The following is a 21,164-nucleotide window of genomic DNA, read 5'->3' as shown; positions in this document are numbered from 1 at the left end:
GAAGCAGTAATCCTGTCCATAGCTAGTTCTAGACAATGCTCTGTGAGCTAAACAGTGGACTCCAGACTGATACATTGTAACAAACTAGCAGAGTTGTATCCAGTCCAGACAATGCTCTGTAAGCTAAAACAACCCGGACTCCAGACTGATACATTGTAACAAACTAGTATAATTGTATCCAGTGTAGACAATGACCTGTGAGCTAAACAGCCAGAACTTCAGACTGATACATTGTAACAAACTATGTTTAGCTCACAGAGCATTGTCTAGACTGGATACAACTCTGCTAGTTTGTTACAATGTATCAGTCTGGAGTCCGGGCTGTTTAGCTCACAGAGCATTGTCTAGACCGGATACAACTGTACTAGTTTGTTACAATGTATCAGTCTGGAGTCCGGGCTGTTTAGCTCACAGAGCATTGTCTAGACTGGATACAACTGTGCTAGTTTGTTACAATGTATCAGTCTGGAGTCCGGGCTGTTTAGCTCACAGAGCATTGTCTAGACTGGATACAACTGTGCTAGTTTGTTACAATGTATCAGTCTGGGGTCCGGGCTGTTTAGCTCACAGAGCATTGTCTAGACTGGATACAACTCTGCTAGTTTGTTACAATGTATCAGTCTGGAGTCCTGGCTGTTTAGCTCACAGAGCATTGTCTAGACTGGATACAACTCTGCTAGTTTGTTACAATGTATCAGTCTGGGGACCGGGCTGTTTAGCTCACAGAGCATTGTCTAGACTGGATTGCAATGCATTAGAGTGTAGCAGGGGCTGACTGTGTGGGTACAATGGGAACCCCTTCTTTTGCTGGTGCCATGGTCGTCAGAGGGTATTACTGAAGTCAAGCACCCTGCATCCAAATTTTTGTCAAGCCCGGCCATTGCTGGGGTGGCGTCTGTCAGCCCCAGATTCCTTGTGGGTGATTGTGCAGGATCAACCATAATTAGTGATGTTCTATTGGAGGGGTGTGGCTAGTTAGTCACAACATTTGATATTTTAATTGCAGGTTTTTTCCCACTGTCTTTGACCTGGGATAAAAAAAAAGTTGCACACACCAGGTGGCGCTGTTGTTTCAATCAATACTACAAACAACCTGCTCCTCGCACACAGCTCAGCTATGTAAATAAAGCTAAGTTGGATTACAGGGGAGTTTCTTTTTTAAGAAGCGCTGATGCTTTGTCTTTGTTTACACAAGCGCATGTGAGAACACCTCTGTCCTACAGTTACCTCATAGGACTGAAATCACACAGCCCAGCTCTGTTCACAGGCCTAGAGCAGTGCAGACCTTATGTATCCGCCCTGGCTTCCTGAACTACAGCCACAGCAAAATAGTGAGAATGTTGCTATAGACTATGCGTCATTTCATACAGCTGCCAGAAGAGGGTGCAATTTGCAAAGGTAAAGGGGTGTGCTGTATGTGACTTATGATTTACAGAGGATTGGGAACCGCTATGGGGTCGACATGAACCCCATGCATAGGTTATGGCAATATTTTACATATACTGATCAAAGACAGACCCAATAAAGTGGATGGAGGTTTGGATCTACATATTAAAAGGGGTTTTGATATTGATGGTCTATCCAATAAGCTGTTTGATGACGCCATGGCGTTCTGGTGAGATCACATTCATAGGCACTGCTCAAGTGAATGGAGATGAGCTGCAGTACCAAGCATGGCCCCTATCCATTGGACAGCGCTGTGCTTGGTAAGTGGTGAGGAGGTTGCAGCCCCAACCAGAGTTGCCAGGAGTCGGACCTCAGCCGACCTGTTAATGATGACCTCACCTAAGGTAACCAATATCAGAATCTTGGAAAACCCTTTGAAGGAGGCATCAGTACCATAGAGGCAGACAATGTAGTTCCTTTGGAGCCCATAGGAAGTAACAAGCCTAGCTCGGGCTAGCCTATATCCCAAGTCCAAGCCCCAATTTGCCCTAGATAGAGTTTTCCAAATGGGGAGCATGCCTATCACAAAGCAAGCTAAACAAACAAGTAGTGTTGTCATAGGGACACAGACATAGAGGAGCTACAGACCAGGGGTGGACCAAGACCTCAGAGGACCCTTGTGCAAGAAGGTATATGGGCTCCTTGCTCTCTAATAGCTCAGCCCTGAGCCCACATTAGGTCTCTCTAAGGAACTTTATTAGCTTTATGCGGTTTAGTAAAGACAGTGGGTCCCGTTACCTCCTGGGCCCCTGCCCTACTGCGTAGGTTGCAGGTACATTATGTCCATCCCTGGCCTGAACCATCTGAGTAACAACATAATGAGAATGCTGAGGCTATTGCACATGGCTGCCAGCAGAGGGGGCAATATGGAAGGGTAGAAGGATATACTGTGGAGGATTGGGCACCGCCATGGGGTCTTCACCAAGCCCATATGATGACTGAAGTCAAGGGGCATCGTCCGTGTAACTGTCCCTATGATAAAGCTGAACAAGGCTAGGCAGGAAGTGTTGTCATATGGACATGAACATGTAGTAAAGTAATACGTTTGCACACACACTCTGGACAAAACTGATACACTGCGTCCCACTTGGAACCTGAGGGGCGGAGCATGACATGTGGGGCCCTCAAACCTCAATTTTGAAAAAAAAAAAGAGCCATATGGGTGTGTTTAAAGGGGTTGCTCACTTTGAAAGCCCTTCTTAATTAAATAGTCCCCCCGAGACTAACGGTTGATATCTGCAGCATCCCTTCACTCTGGCTAATAAAGGGCGTTGTTCCCACCCCCCATTACATCCAGACGCCCTAATAATTTTCAGAGAGAGGACAAACCCTTTAAGCCTATATATAGCACAATAGAAACCAGTGACGCCTATGGCTATGCTGCTTACATCACCGCCATGTGCGTCCACCGCACAACCAGAAGTACGTGAAAGCTTTGGCATCAGGTTATTCTGTCTCTTGCTTTGCTCTCTGTTGAAATGACTGGAGGCTGATGGGGGTTGTAGTATTATTATATATATTTATTTTTTTACAGCAGGTGGAATTGATTCAACAATGAAACCCATCACACGTCGCTTCATAACATACACATGAAAATGACAGATTCGGCAGAGCTGAGTTTGTCAGACGTAAAGCTAGCAAATGCAGAAGAGCTGAGCTTGTTAGATGAAGGAGAACTGTCAGGTGCAGCAGAGCTGAGTTTGCCACTTGTACGTGCTAGGAGTGCTGTCAGATGCAGCAGAACTAAATTTGTCAGGTGTTGGTTGTATTAGAGCTATTTGATGCAGCAGAGCAGAGTTTGACAGAAGTGGGGTCTAAGGCCTCATGCACACGGCCATTGTTTTGGTCCGCATCCGAGCCGCAGTTTTGGCAAGTCTGATGCGGACCCATTGACTTCCTACGGCCGCAAAAGATGCGGACAGCACTCCGTGTGCTGTCCGCATCCGTTGCTCCGTTCCGTGGCCCCGCAAAAAATATAGTAAAGGCTGTCCGTGCCGTTTCGCAAATTGCGGAATGCACACGGACGCCATCCGTGTTTTGCGGATCCGCGGTTTGTGGACCGCAAAAAACGGAACGGTCGTGTGCATGAGGCCTAAGTGTTGTCATGTACAGGAAAGCAAAGTTTGTTAGATGTAGGTTCTAGGAGAGCCATTGGATGCTGCAAGGCCGAGTTTGTTAGCTGTAGGTCCCTGGAGGACTGTCAGATGTAGCAGAGCTGAGTTTGTCACCTATGTTCTAGGAAAATTCAGCTGTGGTTGTGGTTGTCAGATGCAGAAAGTCGTGTTTGATAAGGGTTATAGGAGAGATGCAACAGAGCGGAGTAATTGTACTTCTAGCAGAGCTATCAAGTCGAAATGTGTCAAGGCATCACTTGTAGGATAGCTAGCTGATGCAGCAGAGCTGAGATTGTCAGGTGGGAGTTCTAAGAGAGCTGTCAGAAGTGGCATAGTGGAGTTTGTGGGATGTCGATTGCAGACAAGCTATTAGATGCAGCAGTGCCGAATTTGTCAGGTGTCGGTTAAAGGAGATCTAGTCTATGCAGCAGAGACGAATTTGACAGATGTAGGTTCCAGGAGAGCTGTCAGATGTGGCATAGTGGAGTTTGTGAGATGTAGATTGTGTAGACTAGCTAGTTTATGCAGTAGTGCTGAATTTGCCAGGCTTTTGTTTGCAAGACATCCAGCTGATGTAGCAGAGCTGAATTTGACATAGTTAAGTTCTAGGAGAGCTGTCAGATACAGCCAAGCCATAGAGATCTCAGTGACAGCAGAGCAGATGATACGTAGTTGTCGCAGAGCAGTCAGATGTATGCCAGCTGTTTGTCGTTTGACACCTACAAAATAGCCTGGTGCGCACATATAGATTAATGACAAACTCCGCTCTGCTACATCTACACGTCATAAATGGTGATTGTGAGCTCCTAAAACCAAGATTTTGTTTTATTTCTTGAGGGAAATGTCATGAAGTAAACTAGATAAATATCCAAGTCAACAGCAACACAAAGGAAGCCGTCCAGATGTAGCAGAGTTGTTTGTCATCTGGAACAAGTAATTGAAAACTCAGTAGTTTTAGACAGGACAGCAGGTAAACCAGAGCACGTTCAGCACTGCTACATCTGTAGATTGCCTGTGTTATTATGCCTAACAACCCAGTGGCTGGTAATTGCACTACAGATCCTGCATCTTTCAGGGCATGTTGGGGGTTGTAGTCTGACAAAGGCGAAGGTAAAATTCAATGTTCTAAAAAGTGTGTTTTCAAAACAGATGTAGCAGGGCTGACTTAGTAATTTGGTCCCATGATGTGGCTTTAACGTAGGGCTGCATGTTCACTTCAAAGTTTTAAAGAGTTCATAAGGCCTCCTGCACACGACCGTATGGCTTTTTCAGTGTTTTGCAGTCCGTTTTTTACGGATCCGTTGTTTCCGTTGTGTTTCCGTTCCGTTTTTCCGTATGGCATAGGCCTCATGCACATGACCGTTCCGTTTTTTGCGGTCCGCAAACAACGGAAGCCACCCGTGTGCTTTCCGCAATTTGCGGAACGGAACGGGCGGCCCATTGTAGAAATGCCTATTCTTGTCCGCAAAACGGACAAGAATAGGACATTTTTTTTTGCGGGGCCACTGAACGGAGCAAGTGAATGGGTCCGAGGCCGAACCGCAAAAACGGCGGCTCGGATGCGGAACCAAACAACGGTTGTGTGCATGAGGCCATATACAGCATACAGTAATTACATAGAAAAAATTGGACTGGGCATAACATTCTCAATAGATGGTTCCGCAAAAACGGAACGGATACGGAAGACATATGGATGCATTTCCGTATGTGTTACGTTTTTTTTTGCGGACCCATTGACTTGAATGGAGCCGCAGAACGCGATTTGCGGGCAATAATTGGACATGTTCTATCTTTCAACGGAACGGAAAAACAGAAATATGGAAACGGAATGCATACGGAGTTCATTCCGTTTTTTTTTGCGGAACCATTAAAATGAATGGTTCTGTATACGGAACGCAAAAAAACGGTCGTGTGAAAGAGGCCTAAGAAAGGATTAAATGACAAAATCAGATCCGCTACATCTATATACGGACAGTATTGTATTTGCAATCTACCACACATTAGCCCCACAGGACGCTTGCGCCCCCTGAAGGTAATCCCAGGTATTACATGGGTAACACCCACTTTTGACAAAATTTGGTAACAGCAGTCGGATGTTACTGTTTCTCCGAAGATGATGTAGTGTCGGTGCACCCCATGCATTGCTCTACACCTTCATAATCCTGGGATGGGACAATGCGTATCCATGAAACATCTGTCACTGCCCCAAATGACCAAACCTCACATCATATATGTAGCAGAGCTGAATTTGTAATTTGACGCTGCATCATGATTACTCTCCCTGTCCTATTTTTATTCTAGTCCTTAAAGGGACGTGCACAGAGATCTACAAGGATGCTGCACATCCAACTTGGTACCCCGATGACTAGCTGGATATGGGGGGACTCCTCCGCAGCCCGTGGGTGCCACCGCTCGACACACCAGACCCTCCAGAATGAGAACACCCCATGTGCTCAAATTGCCCAGACATATTGCTAATGATCATCATTATCTGTAAGGCCCCTTTAAAACACCGCAGTCCAAGGTAAAACCACAGAATAGCATCCTTATCGACCAGTTGTGCCAAATGACAAACCCAGCTCTGCTACCTCTGTACATTTAGAGAGGACTGTTCCCTTCCAGACATGAAGAATGAGGATAATCCCACTTCTCCCCCTTCTCTCCTTGCAGACTGCTGGCAGGATGACAACGCCACCGCCGCTCACCGGTCAGGTTCACGCCCGTCACACCCTCCATCTTATCCAATAGGACCGTAATCTGACCAGCTGAGTGCCAGCCACTTGTGCCAGCGCAGGTCCAACAGCGGCCACTGGGTGGCGCCAAAGGCACTAGTGTAGTCTGATTGCCAGTCATAGGCCCTGTTAACCCCTCGCTTTCCGCTTTTGTCAGGTGCTGTGCAACATATGGTAGCATACGAAACGCCGCCTCTAACGCATTATATAGCAGGATAGGTAATAGACGCGATATCGCTCCGTAAATCCGTAAATTAAAGAGAATTTCCCTCTAAAACCAACTCTTGCGCCACGGAGATGCTGGGTGACCACCGGTGATGGGGGTCCTACGGCGGACATGGTCACCCAGCTTTCCCACGTTCCTGCTATTACTGGGAAAGCTGGGTAATCTGATCTTCCAGAGTCATCCGCCTGCCCAGCATGCCCACCGTCATACGAACCCTGGCACATGGCGGCGCGTCCCTCACCTCGCTGCCGAGTCCTGATGACCATATCTGGCACCTGATTTGTGGGTGTATCGCCCCCTCCCGAAAATACAGCGTCCTCCTGGTAATTAAAAGATTCTTGGAGGCCAGAGAGCGGCGGATCTGGTCCGTTCACATTGCAGCGACGCCGCGGCCGAGAGCGACGTCAACCGGTATTCCGATTCTCATTTTAGTTTTAAGGACGGGAGTAATCTGGGGGTACAATCCTAATCTGGACGGGGCAGGCCACCAGTCCCCAGAGGGGGAGCACAGATTTATCCTAATCTGGAAATACAGCCCGTTCATCTTAGGCCTAGTTCACACGATCGTTTTTCTTGCGAGTGTACGGGCCGTTTTTTTGTGTTCCGTATACGGAACCATTAATTTCAATGGTTCCGCATTAAAAACTGAATGTGTTCCGTAAGCATTCCGTTTCCGTATTTCCGTTTTCCGTTCCGTTGAAAGATAGAACATGTCCTATATTTGGACGCAAATCAGGTTCCGTGGCTCCATTCAAGTCAATGGGTCCGCAAAAAAAACAGAACACATACGGAAATGCATCCGTATGTCTTTCGTATCCATTCCGTTTTTGCTGAACCATCTATTGAAAATGTTATGCCCAGCCCAATTTTTTCTATGTAATTACTGTATACTGTACATGGCATACGGAAAAACGGAACAGAAACAGAAACACAACGGAACTCAAAAACGCTGCCCACTAATCCTAATATAAAGGGTGCTGCTCACTAATCCTAATCGGAGGGGTGCTGCTCACCAATCCTAATATAAGGGGTGCTGCTCACTAATCCTAATCAGAGGGGTGCTGCCCACTAATCCTAGGGGTGCTGCCCACTAATCCTAATCGGAGGGGAGCTGCCCACTAATCCTAGGGGAGATGCCCACTAATCCTAATCGGAGGGGTGCTGCCCTCTAATCCAAATCGGAGGGGTGCTGCCCTCTAATCCAAATCGGAGGGGTGCTGCCCTCTAATCCAAATTGGAGGGGTGCTGCTCACCAATCCTAATCTAAGGGGTGCTGCCTCTAATCCAAATCGGAGGGGTGCTGCTCACTAATCCGAGGGGTGCTGCTCACTAATCCTAATCGGAGGGGTGCTGCCCACTAATCCTAATTGGAGGGGTGCTGCCCACTAATCCTAATCGGAGGGGTGCTGCTCACCAATCCTAATCTAAGGGGTGCTGCCTCTAATCCAAATCGGAGGGGTGCTGCTCACTAATCCTAATCGGAGGGGTGCTGCCCTCTAATCCAAATCGGAGGGGTGCTGCTCACCAATCCTAATCTAAGGGGTGCTGCCTCTAATCCAAATCGGAGGGCTGCTGCTCACTAATCGGAGGGGTGCTGCTCACTAATCCTAATCGGAGGGGTGCTGCCCACTAATCCTAATCGGAGGGGTGCTGCCCACTAATCCTAATCGGAGGGGTGCTGCTCACCAATCCTAATCTATAGGGTGCTGCCTCTAATCCAAATCGGAGGGGTGCTGCTCACTAATCCGAGGGGTGCTGCTCACTAATCCTAATCGGAGGGGTGCTGCCCACTAATCCTAATCGGAGGGGTGCTGCCCACTAATCCTAATCGGAGGGGTGCTGCCCACTAATCCTAATCGGAGGGGTGCTGCCCTCTAATCCAAATCGGAGGGTTGCTGCTCACTAATCCTAATCGGAGGGGTGCTGCCCACTAATCCTAATCGGAGGGGTGCTGCCCACTAATCCTAATCGGAGGGGTGCTGCTCATTAATCCTAATCAGAGGGGTGCTGCCCTCTAATCCAAATCGGAGGGTTGCTGCTCACTAATCCTAATCGGAGGGGTGCTGCCCACTAATCCTAATCGGAGGGGAGCTGCCCACTAATCCTAATTGGAGGGGTGCTGCCCTCTAATCCTAATCGGAGGGGTGCTGCTCACTAATCCGAGGGGTGCTGCCCACTAATCCTAATCGGAGGGGTGCTGCCCACTAATCCTAATCGGAGGGGTGCTGCCCACTAATCCTAATTGGAGGGGGGCTGCCCACTAATCCTAATATAAAGGGTGCTGCCCACTGATCCTAAACGGAGGGGTGCTGCCCATTAATCCTAATATATGGGGTGCTGCCCACTAATCCTAATCCGAAGGATGCTGCCCACTAATCCTAATATAAGGGGTGCTGCTCACCAATCCTAATATATGGGGTGCTGCCCACTAATCCTAATCTGAGCGGTGCTGCCCACTAATCCCAAGAAAAGTTTATAGGCCACCTATTCCAATCTGCAGGCCACTAATCCCAGCTAAGGGGGGTACAGACCACTAATCCCAGCTAAGGGGGGTGCAGACCACCAATCTCATAAAGAAAGCGCAGACCATTTATCATAATCTGGCAGAGCAGAACACTGGGGGCGCAGGCCACTAATCTTAATCAAAGGGCTATTGCCTACTAATTCTAATATGAGGGGCGCAGGCCACTAATCCCGATCTGAGGGGCGCAGGCCACTAATCTCACACGTGAGGGGTGTGGTCCATTGATCCCATCAAAGGGGTAACGGCTTCCAGTTCCAGTACGGGGCTGTGGGTACAGACTACTAATCCCAATCTGGGGGTGCAGGTCACGCATTACATAATAGCAGTTTGTATCCAAGTGTTGCTGTTGCTAGGTTACGTGACCCATTCTAAACTGCTCCTATTCAGTCTACAAATAGCTACAGTCTATATCGGAGGAGTCATACACAGCGCGATGGGGGTCGTAATAACTTTGCGGTCACTGCGATCGCTGCCATAGGGAATGTTCTGTTGCAATGTGCCAGTGCGTATACAGCGGAGACCCCTGTATCTGTATCCTGGCAGTAGCCGCCCTGTATACGGTATATCCTCCTGGAGAGATACATTGTAACGAGATGCCGCTAATGTATATGTACACACATACACACATACATACTGTACCTATGTACATGTAGCAGAGCCAAGTTTCCCATTGTGCACAACCCATCGTGCCATCTTGTCACGAACAGGACCGCGACAAAGAACGAGATGACAAATTCAGCTCTGCTACATCTATTACCCGGATACGCAATACAGAACATCTATTACCTGTCCATAGCAGCAGAGGGCAATCCTTGCTGTGCATTACCGCATAATCCCAGGCAGCAGCGTCCTGCTCTGCGTCCCCCATATTCCCAGGGATTTTCGGCTGCGGGTGAGCCTCCTGTGCCCGGGCAGGAATGGTCGCCCTGTGCCCAGCAGGATTCCCAGCCTTCTCCCGGCTCTTCTTAGGTTTAAAACCCTTCACTTCTCATCCTGACCGTCCCTGCCCATGATGGGAACGTCACAGCTGCCAGCAAAACCCAGCCTCCTCCTCCTCCTCCTCCTGGAAATGCACTCACACATTGTGATTTACAGGAGAGGAGGCTGCGAAACTAGGGGCATCTGCTGCTTCCTGGCCTAGGTGCCTATTTGCTTTATCATGTAGATGTAGCAGTGCTGAGTTTGTCATTTAAAGAGGTATTCCCATCTTATAAGGTGATGGGCGCAAATGGCTAGGGTCGTGAGACTGGTGAGGCTGCAGTTCTGATTCAGCGCTGCGACCCCTTTACCATCTTTTCCTGCGCAGGCGTCCAGACCCCCGACAGCTCCATGCAAGTCAACAGGGAGGACTGCAGTTCCTTGTACCGCACTACGACCCCCTCATTCCCAGGATCACTGAGGGTCCAAGAGGTTCAACCCCCCACCAGTACTAGACATATGCCATCACCTTATGAGATGGGAATAGCCCTTTAACTCTTTTGGGTGGGTGGGGGGGGGGGGGGGCCCTGTTTGTGCATTCTACGAATTAAAATGATGCAGTAGGTTAACCTGCAGTCCTATGTAAAAAAAAAAAAAAAAAAAAAGTGTGTAATTATAATGTGGTGTGACAAATGACAATGTCAGCCCTGCTACCTCCATATATTCTGTACTTACAGTCAAGAAATCAACTCAGCTCTGCTACATCTATATGTATAGTTTACCTACAGCTTCATATTCTTGCACTCAAGAACTGAATTCAGCTTTGCTACATGTGCATGTACTGTAATTACATTCAAGAACCAAACTCAGCTCAGCTACATCTGCATAGACTGTAATTACACTGAAGATTTAAACTCAGCTCTGCTACATCTGCATATACTTACACTCAAGAACTAAACTCAGCTCTGCTACATCAGTTTACTCAAGAACCGCCTTCCTATTTGTGTAGAAGGAGCTGTTTAAACTGTTTCCCTATGTAACTCACACATAACATATTGTGATATCATAATCAGTCGTGCACGATAACAAACTCAGCTCTCCTACCACATTATTTCAAAATAGTTGTTTTCTCAATAATACTTCCATACCTTATGTGCAATTGGTATACAGTGCTGTAAAACAACATGTGACGCAATGATCAGTTGTTGCAGGTGACACACTCAGCTCCACTACGTCTGTATATAGTGCAGTGTTGTGTAATAAGCATTGTCTGTAGAACATTTTCATATGTGAAGAACATTTCCTCTAGATAATAAATCGCTGGACGATGTAAATCTGTGAGTTATATCTGCTTCAGGGAAAGCTGAGTGACAAGTATAACCCCCAGCAGAATTCCCCTGGGGCTATCACACAGCTTTATTGGAATCCTGATGGGCAGATACCTAGTTATAAATTGCTGACTTTATGGGCTCATGCACATGGCCAATGCCCGGCCGTGGACGTATTGCAGGCCGCATACAGGGGGTCCGCAATACACGGGCACTGGCCGTGTTCATCCCGCATCCCGGATCTCATCACTACGGAGTGCTTCACTGGGTTTACTGTACGTGTCTCCGCACCGCAAAAAAGTAGTGCATGCTCTCCTTTTTTGCGGTGCGGACCGTCGGATGCGGATCAAGTGAATAAGTCAGAGATCCGCAATTTGCGGTCCACAGCACGGGCACGGAGCCCTTACATTCGTGGGCATGAGCCCTATCCCTGCTACACATTTGGCTCTGGGACCCGATAAACTCCATCCCAGACAGGTCTCCGCAGATGTCTCCACCTCTTATCAGCCTGACTAGAGATGAGCGAATTTCATGTTATGAAATTCGTTCACGCTTTGTTTGGTGGTAAAAGCAGAACTGCGTTATGGATTCCGTTACCACAGACCATAACGCAATTCTATGACGGAATGCATAACGGAATGCCTTTAGAAGCATTCTGCTATTCATTCCGTCATAATAGAAGTCGTTATGGTCAGTGGTAACGGAATCCATAACGCAGTTCTGTATTTACCACCAAACGAAGCGTGAACGAATTTCAAAATACGAAATTCGCTCATCTCTAATCCTGACATATCTGGTTCCCACAGTCTGTGCTAATTAGTTTCTTCATATATCTTTATAGTAATCAGTGCTCTGATACTGAGCTCCAAATCCCCTGCCTAGACATAAATAATATAATTCAGCTGCTACCAGCCACCACTAGAGGGACCCCAGGAACTTACAGCACAATGTATTATTATAGAGCTCCATTTATAAGTATGCAGCAATCTCCTGAGCGACCTCTAGTGGTGGCTGTATATATCTGTATGCAGTAATCTCCTGAGCTCCCTCTAGTGGTGGCTGTATATATCTGTATGTAGTAATCTCCTGAGCTCCCTCTAGTGGTGGCTGTATACAGCTGTATGCAGTAATCTCCTGAGCTCCCTCTAGTGGTGGCTGTATATATCTGTATGCAGTAATCTCCTGAGCTCCCTCTAGTGGTGGCTGTATACATCTGTATGTAGTAATCTCCTGAACGCCCTCTAGTGGTGGCTGTATACAGCTGTATGCAGTAATCTCCTGAGCTCCCTCTAGTGGTGGCTGTATATATCTGTATGCAGTAATCTCCTGAGCTCCCTCTAGTGGTGGCTGTATACATCTGTATGTAGTAATCTCCTGAACTCCCTCTAGTGGTGGCTGTATATATCTGTATGCAGTAATCTCCTGAGCTCCCTCTAGTGGTAGCTGTATATATCTGTATGCAGCAATCTCCTGAGCGCCCTCTAGTAGAGACTGTATATATCTGTATGCAGTAATCTCCTGAGCTCCCTCTAGTGGTGGCTGTATATATCTGTATGCAGTAATCTCCTGAGCTCCCTCTAGTGGTGGCTGTATATATCTGTATGTAGTAATCTCCTGAGCTCCCTCTAGTGGTGGATGTATATATCTGTGTGTAGTAATCTCCTGCGCTCTCTAGTGGTGACTGTATATATCTGTATGCAGTAATCTCCGGAGCTCCCTCTAGTGGAGGCTGTATATATCTGTATGCAGTAATCCCTTGAGCTCCCTCTAGTGGTGGCTGTATATATCTGTATGTAGTAATCTCCTGAGCTCCCTCTAGTGGTGGCTGTATATATCTGTATGCAGTAATCTCCTGAGCTCCCTCTAGTGGTGGCTGTATATATCTGTATGCAGTAATCTCCTGAGCTCCCTCTAGTGATGGCTGTATATATCTGTATGTAGTAATCTCCTGAGCTCCCTCTAGTGGTGGCTGTATATATCTGTATGCAATAATCTCATGAGCTCCCTCTAGTGGTGGCTGTATATATCTGTATGCATTAATCTTCTAAGCTCCCTTTAGTGGTGGCTGTATATATCTGTATGCAGCAATCTCCTGAGTGCCCTCTAGTAGAGACTGTATATATCTGTATGCAGTAATCTCCTGAGCTCCCTCTAGTGGTGGCTGTATATATCTGTATGCAGTAATCTCCTGAGCTCCCTCTAGTGGTGGCTGTACATATCTGTATGTAGTAATCTCCTGAGCTCCCTCTAGTGGTGGCTGTATATATCTGTATGCAGTAATCTCCTGAGCTCCCTCTAGTGCTGGCTGTATATATCTGTATGCAGTAATCTCCTGAGCTCCCTCTAGTGGAGGCTGTATATATCTGTATGCAGTAATCCCTTGAGCTCCCTCTAGTGGTGGCTGTATATATCTGTATGTAGTAATCTCCTGAGCTCCCTCTAGTGGTGGCTGTATATATCTGTATGCAGTAATCTCCTGAGCTCCCTCTAGTGGTGGCTGTATATATCTGTATGCAGTAATCTCCTGAGCTCCCTCTAGTGATGGCTGTATATATCTGTATGTAGTAATCTCCTGAGCTCCCTCTAGTGGTGGCTGTATATATCTGTATGCAATAATCTCATGAGCTCCCTCTAGTGGTGGCTGTATATATCTGTATGCATTAATCTTCTAAGCTCCCTTTAGTGGTGGCTGTATATATCTGTATGCAGCAATCTCCTGAGTGCCCTCTAGTAGAGACTGTATATATCTGTATGCAGTAATCTCCTGAGCTCCCTCTAGTGGTGGCTGTATATATCTGTATGCAGTAATCTCCTGAGCTCCCTCTAGTGGTGGCTGTACATATCTGTATGTAGTAATCTCCTGAGCTCCCTCTAGTGGTGGCTGTATATATCTGTATGCAGTAATCTCCTGAGCTCCCTCTAGTGCTGGCTGTATATATCTGTATGCAGTAATCTCCTGAGCTCCCTCTAGTGGTGGCTGTATATATCTGTATGTAGTAATCTCCTGAGCTCCCTCTAGTGGTGGTTGTATATATCTGTATATAGTAATCTCCTGAGCTCCCTCTAGTGGTGGCTGTATATATCTGTATGTAGTAATCTCCTGAGCTCCCTCTAGTGGTGGCTGTATATATCTGTATGCACAAAAAACAAGATGGCTGCACACCATTATACATACAAATAATAGAGCTAAGAAATGGGGGTCATTCTAAATAAAAGTGGTACAATACCGACTATAAATGAGTTGATGGAAGCTCTTAGCGCACATATTTGCTCAAACATGTGTCGGGCCCATCTATTTTTGTAATTATGTTAGCTTCATGGTTATGCACCTGTGATTCTGAAGGTTCTAGTCTAAATTCTCTTGTAGTATATATTGAGGGTAGCGCCTCTTTTAGACTGAACACACCCATGTGCCTGGGACTTCTGAGCAGAGTACGTATGTAGCTGGTCTCTATACTGCCCTGAATATTGTAGGCTTAAGTAAGTCCAAAGAGAGGCAGTATATTTAGTGTTAGGGACCCATCTGCGGAAGCCACCTTGACACCTGGTAGATGGGCCCGACACATGTTTGAGCAAATATGTGCGCTAAGAGCTTCCATTAACTCATTTATAGTCGGTATTGTACTAATTTAATTTAGAATGACCCCAATTTCTTAGCTTTATTGTTTGTATGTATAATGGTGTGCAGCCATCTTGTTTTTTGCAATTATGTGTTCTTCATGGATATGCACCTGTGATTCTGAAGGTTCCAGTCTAAATTCTCTTGTAGTTTATCTGTGCGCAGTAATCTCCTGAGCTCCCTCTAGTGGTGGCTGTATATATCTGTATGCAGTAATCTCCTGAGCTCCCTCTAGTGCTGGCTGTATATATCTGTATGCAGTAATCTCCTGAGCTCCCTCTAGTGGTAGCTGTATATATCTGTATGTAATAATCTCCTGAGCTCCCTCTAGCGGTGGCTGTATATATCTGTATGCAGTAATCTCCTGAGCTCCCTCTAGCGGTGGCTGTATATATCTGTATGCAGTAATCTCCTGAGCTCCCTCTAGTGGTGACTGTATATATCTGTATGCAGTAATCTCCTGAGCTCCCTCTAGTGGAGGCTGTATATATCTGTATGCAGTAATCTCCTGAGCTCCCTCTAGTGGTGTCTGTATATAGCTGTTACCAATAATCTTCTAAGCTTCCTCTAGTGGTGGCTGTATATATCTGTTACCAGTAATCCCCTGAGCCCCTCTAGTGGTGGCTGTATATATCTGTATGTAGTAATCACCTGAGCTCCCTCTAGTAGTGACTGTATATATCTGTATGCAGTAATATCCTGAGCTCCCTCTAGTAGTGACTGTATATATATATATCTGTATGTAGTAATCTCCTGAGCTCCCCCTAATGGTAGCTGTATATATCTGTATGCAGTAATCTCCTGAGCTCCCTCTAGTGGTGGCTGTATATATCTGTATATAGTACTCCTGAGCTCCCTCTAGTGGTGGCTGTATATATTGGTATGCAGTAATCTTCTGAGCTCCCTCTAGTGGTGGCTGTATATATCTGTATGCAGTAATCTCCTGAGCTCGCTCTAGTGGTGGCTGTATATATCTGTATGCAGTAATCTCCTGAGCTCGCTCTAGTGGTGGCTGTATATATCTGTATGCAGTAATCTCCTGAGATCCCTCTAGTGGTGGCTGTATATATCTGTATGTAGTAATCTCCTGAGCTCCCTCTAGTGGTGGCTGTATATATCTGTATGCAGTAATCTCCTGACCTCACTCTAGTCATGGCTGTATATATCTGTATGCAGTAATCTCCTGAGCTCCCTCTAGTGTTGGCTGTATATATCTGTATGCAGTAATCTCCTGAGCTCCCTCTAGTGTTGGCTGTATATATCTGTATGTAGTAATATCCTGAGCTCCCTCTAGTGTTGGCTGTATATATCTGTATGCAGTAATCTCCTGAGCTCCCTCTAGTGTTGGCTGTATATATCTGTATGTAGTAATATCCTGAGCTCCCTCTAGTGGTGGCTGTATATATCTGTATGTAGTAATCTCCTGAGCTCCCTCTAGTGGTGGCTGTATATATCTGTATGCACTAGCTTCCTCTAGTGGTGGCTACAAGTAGCAGAATTGTTTAATAAAATATGGAAAAACAAAAATACAATGGGGGGTGCTAAGAAAAACTTGCTTAGTTTCCTATATCAGCCAATCAGATCCTTTCATTTTTCCAAGGGAGCTCTGATAAAAGAAAGGTGGAATCTGATTGGTTTTCAATTTTCCTTTACACCAGTTTTGATAAATCTCCCCCCAAAGGGTGGACTTTCAAGTTAAACAAGAACTTGGAGCTACAGGTTGTGCGAAGTTCTGAGATAAAGTATTTTGTGCTACATTTTAGGAAAGGTAAAAATGGGACAATGTTCCTTAATGATTTTATTATTTGGCGGAATTATTTGGTCACTGTGTAGTAATATTAATTGGGAACTGAATGGGTGTGTTATTTAGGTACGTTAGGCTGGTATTATTTGCACTCTATGGGAGAATTATTTGGGAACTGTATGACGGTATTGTTTAGGTATTGTGTGGTAATGTTATTTGGGCACTGTATGGCAGTACTATTTGAACAAAGTATGACAGCATTATTCAGACACTGTATGACAGTATTATCTATGACAGTATTTTTTGTGCACAGAATGACATTATTATTTGGAAAAGTATGCCAGCATTATTTGGGCACTAAAAGGTTGCGTCATTTGGGAACACTATGCTGGCATTATCTGAGCACTGTATGGCAGAATTATTTTGGAACTGTATGGCTGTTTTCTTTGGGATTGTGTTGCAATATTATTTGGGCACTGTATAGCAGTATTATTTAGGCAAAGTATAACAGCATTATTTGGCCGCATTTTGATTTTATTATTTAGTCACAGTGTGACAGTATTATTTGGACACAGTATGAAAGTATTATTTGGGCACAGTATGACTAAACATTCACAAGGATAGGTGCACTACTGTGTTGGATGCAATCATCAAAACCTGACTAAACCATCACTGATGTTAAAATGAGATTTTAGCCTATATATTCTTGTATTAAAGGGAACCTGTCACCAGTTTTATGGTGTCCTAACTAAGGGCAACATAAATAAGTGACTGATCCTCTTCGCACAATGCTGGGTCACTTTCTTTAATTGACCCAGTCAATCTGCCAACATTTTGTATTGAAAAGCTCCAGCTGATAATGATGAGTCATGAATATTCATGAGCTCCTGACAATCCCCGCCCACCTGCTGCTGAATGACAGTTATTTTCCATATGAATCAGCAGCAGGTGGGCAGGGGAGTGGCTATAGCTCTGAATTAAATATACGCTGGACTCAATGACATCACACTGGACTCAAATCAGCTCATTAGCATGCGGCATCTTTGTGTGTATATTATGAGGTAACCATCTGTCACACCAGTAAGTGAATACATCTAAGGCACTTTTTAGTAGTTAATGATTGTATATAATTAGTTAGATTATAATCAAATATTAACATGACAGGTTCCCTTTAAGGACATACCGGAGCCCGCGCACCCTGTCAAGGTATCTCAAGTGGCACGGGACCTAAAGCTAACCTACCTGTTCAGTATGGGCAGTACCAGGGGCCAGTGGGCAAATTACAGAAGCGTAAGGTGCGACTCACAGCAAAGTGTGAGTGCCACAAAGACATCCTAGACCAGATAGCAAAATATGTGTATGTCTTTGTGGCACTTGTGGTCCGCTGCGGGCATCCTCCATTGTAAGCATTTTTTGCTGGGGATCGCCATTAGCAACGGACCACATGTGCAGGATTTGCTCCCCCGGGTATAGATGCACAACTGCATATGGGGTTGAGCATTTCCTGCCTCTTAAGACCACGTTATCTTGTTATGTGGTTTCTATATGGCGTGGGGATTCGCTCTGGTAGACAGGACAAGCGGACGCAGTACAGAGGCAAAGACCAGTTTGTAATTAAAAAAACTTCAATGTTTTATTCACACTTATGGCAACAAACACAGTACGACGGTCACGAGAGAGGTAATCACACACAGCTGACACTACTGGCTGTTTTTTTTTTAGAGCGGTGAAGACCCGTCCTGGAACGTGGGTAGTAGTCACCCACCCAGCACTTTGACTACTCCCAGTAAGAGCCGTCCCGGATCAGCTATACAGCCATACTAAATAGCTAGGTGTCAAACAGCAACTGCTGCTGACACATGAAAACTGGCTCTTACTCCACCGAGGCCAGGAACCTCGGTGACACATACCTTCCATCAACGACGGACCCTTGCGTCTTCCTACAATGGGCACAGTATGACAACATAATTTGGGCACAGTATGGCAGTATTATTTTGGCACAGTATGGCAGTATTATTTTGGCACAGTATGACAGTATTATTTGGGCACAGTATGATAATATTATATGGGCACAGTATGATAGTATTATATGGGCACAGTATGACAGTAGTATTCGAGCACAGTATGATAGTATTATCACAGGCACTGTACAGTATTATTGTTTTGACACAGTATGGTAATTTCATTTGTGCACCATTATGGACCACTATTTTGACATATGGCAGTTTGACAAAGCAGAATCTGACGCTTGTCAGGTGAATGGCATACTGAAGTTTCAGTAGTGTTTCCGTTTACGTTCCGCTTCCGTTCCGTTTTGCCATTCCGTTTGGTTTAATTTTTTTTGCGGATCGCAAACGGAAACGGAAGCATGGCATATACAGTACACAGTAATTATATAGAAAAATTGGGCTGGGCATAACATTTTCAATAGATGGTTCTGCAAAAACGGAATGGACACGGAAGACATACGGATGCATTCCGTATCCGTTCCATTTTTTTTTACAGCCCCATTGACTTGAATGGAGCCACGGAATGTGATTTGCGGGCAATAATAGGACATGTTCTATCTTTGAACGGAACGGAAAAACGGAAATACGGAAACGGAATGCATACGGAGTACATCGTGTTTTTTTTTGCGGACCTATTGAAATGAATGGTTCCGTATACGGACCGCAAAAAACGGAGCGTAAACAGAAAAAAAAACACATTTGTGTGCAAGAGGCCTAAGTAGTAGTCTGCATTCTTTGGCTCTTCAACTCTTGGGATACTATAACTCCTAGTATGCACTGACTTCCATCCAGGGAGTTGTAGTTTCTCACCATTTCACTGCCAGCATTGCATTTCAGCAGAGTATGCAGGACAGCGCACTTTGTAGAACCTCACAATCACCCCCGTTTCCGTGTAACGCGCCATGTACACTGCTTGCTCCATATGAACAGGCTGCAATAATAAATGCAAAACAAATGTCTGGGATTTATTCAAAGCTTTGGGAGCGGATACTTCAAACTGACGTCTGACACCCCGGGGTCAGGAAAATAGCCCCGAAAGGAAATTTGATGATTATGATTTGACCATATAAGGTGTCCCTTTAAATAAGACCTTTCTACTCCTGAGAGATAATCTGGACTTTCTGACATCAGAAGACAGTGATGATCTGACGTTGTACTGGATCCATGTGTGATCGTGAGGCTGGTAATGTCTGCAAGACTAGGACCCCGGGGACTTACTCGGAACAGTGCTCTCCTTCTTGGCTTCTGCTCCTCCTCTCCACAGAGTCAGTTTCTAAAAGTTACAGTATTTCCCTTATAGTACCATAGAATAGTTATAAAATAATACTGCCATATAAAATCACTATATAGTGCCAGAATAAAATGTGCTATCCAAATTATACTACCTTAAAAGGGCATCTGTCAGCAGTTTTGTACCTATGACACTGGCTGACCTGTTACATGTGCGCTTGGCAGCTGAAGGCATCTGTGTTGGTCCCATGTTCCTAATGAAGTTTTAATATATGCAAATGAGCCTCTAAGAGCAATGGGGGCGTTGAAGTTACATCTAGAGGCTCTTCTCTTTCTGCAACTGCCCCGCCCTCTGCACTTTGATTGACAGGACCAGGCATGATGACATTTTCACTGTATGGTCCAGTAAATCAAATCATTTGCATATAATAAAGCATCATTGTTCTCAGCAATGCGGGCACATTTGAACATGGGACCAACGCAAATGCCTTCAGCTGCCAAGTGCACATGCAACAGGTCAGCCAGTGTCATAGGTACAAAACTGCTGACAGATGCCCTTTAAAGGGAATGCATCACTTACAGTATATTTAATTAAAACCAGATAGCGACACATATCCTGATTTATGTTTTTATTGACTGTAGATTTTTCAAGATCTATATTTTTTTACACAATTATGGCGGGGGTCATGTTGAATGAGTGGCTCAGAGATTGGATTTTCAGCAGTGGCATGGACCACTAAATCTGTGGTATGGAGATGACTTCTAAAAAGGAGTGTTTTGGGGGCATGCGCTGTGGCATGTGCAGAGGTCAATGTGCACGGAGGGAGAGCAGATAAGCTGTGTCTCCTATTGTGAATGGTGGATCCTGCCTGTGATCATAATGAGATGACTGCTGAGAACTGATCTCTACAGAACAGGAAGTGTCAGCCTACTGTAATACATCCTCAGAAAATTCCTTATTATTATGTTGGCTTGAAGCTACACTACCCAAACTCGGACCACATATTGTCGGTGTCAACACGAATAAAAGGGTACATTTTGAGGGGACACCCCAAAGTGTTAACTGATCCCACCCTCCGGTGCCCCTAGCGCATTTCGGGGACTTTAAAAAAGTGGGCGGAGCAACAAACAACCAATCAGATTTTCCCTATTGACTTCAATGAGGAAATTTAAATTGCTGTCATTCTCAGAGTATTTAAGCCAGAATACCCAAACTTGGCACCGTGGGTCACTGGGGTTAAAATGTATGAAAAGTGGGCGGAGTCCAGGGACAG

General features: G+C 45.5%; 1 protein-coding gene across 1 annotated transcript in view; it reads right to left on the bottom strand.

Moving 5' to 3' along the window:
• Nucleotides 1-10,061, bottom strand: part of PRLR (prolactin receptor) — a 32,195-nt gene extending 22,134 nt beyond the window's left edge. The window contains exon 1 of the mRNA XM_040420985.1: nucleotides 9,829-10,061. The gene's annotated coding sequence lies outside the window, so the exon portion shown is untranslated. The remainder of the gene's footprint in view (nucleotides 1-9,828) is intronic.
• Between the last annotated feature and the right edge of the window lie 11,103 nt (nucleotides 10,062-21,164).

Source organism: Bufo bufo, chromosome 2 (genome assembly GCF_905171765.1).
Source record: "Bufo bufo chromosome 2, aBufBuf1.1, whole genome shotgun sequence".
Classification (NCBI taxonomy): Eukaryota; Metazoa; Chordata; class Amphibia; order Anura; family Bufonidae; genus Bufo; species Bufo bufo.
Note: the sequence above shows the minus strand (reverse complement) of the source record. Positions and strands in the feature narration are given on the sequence as shown.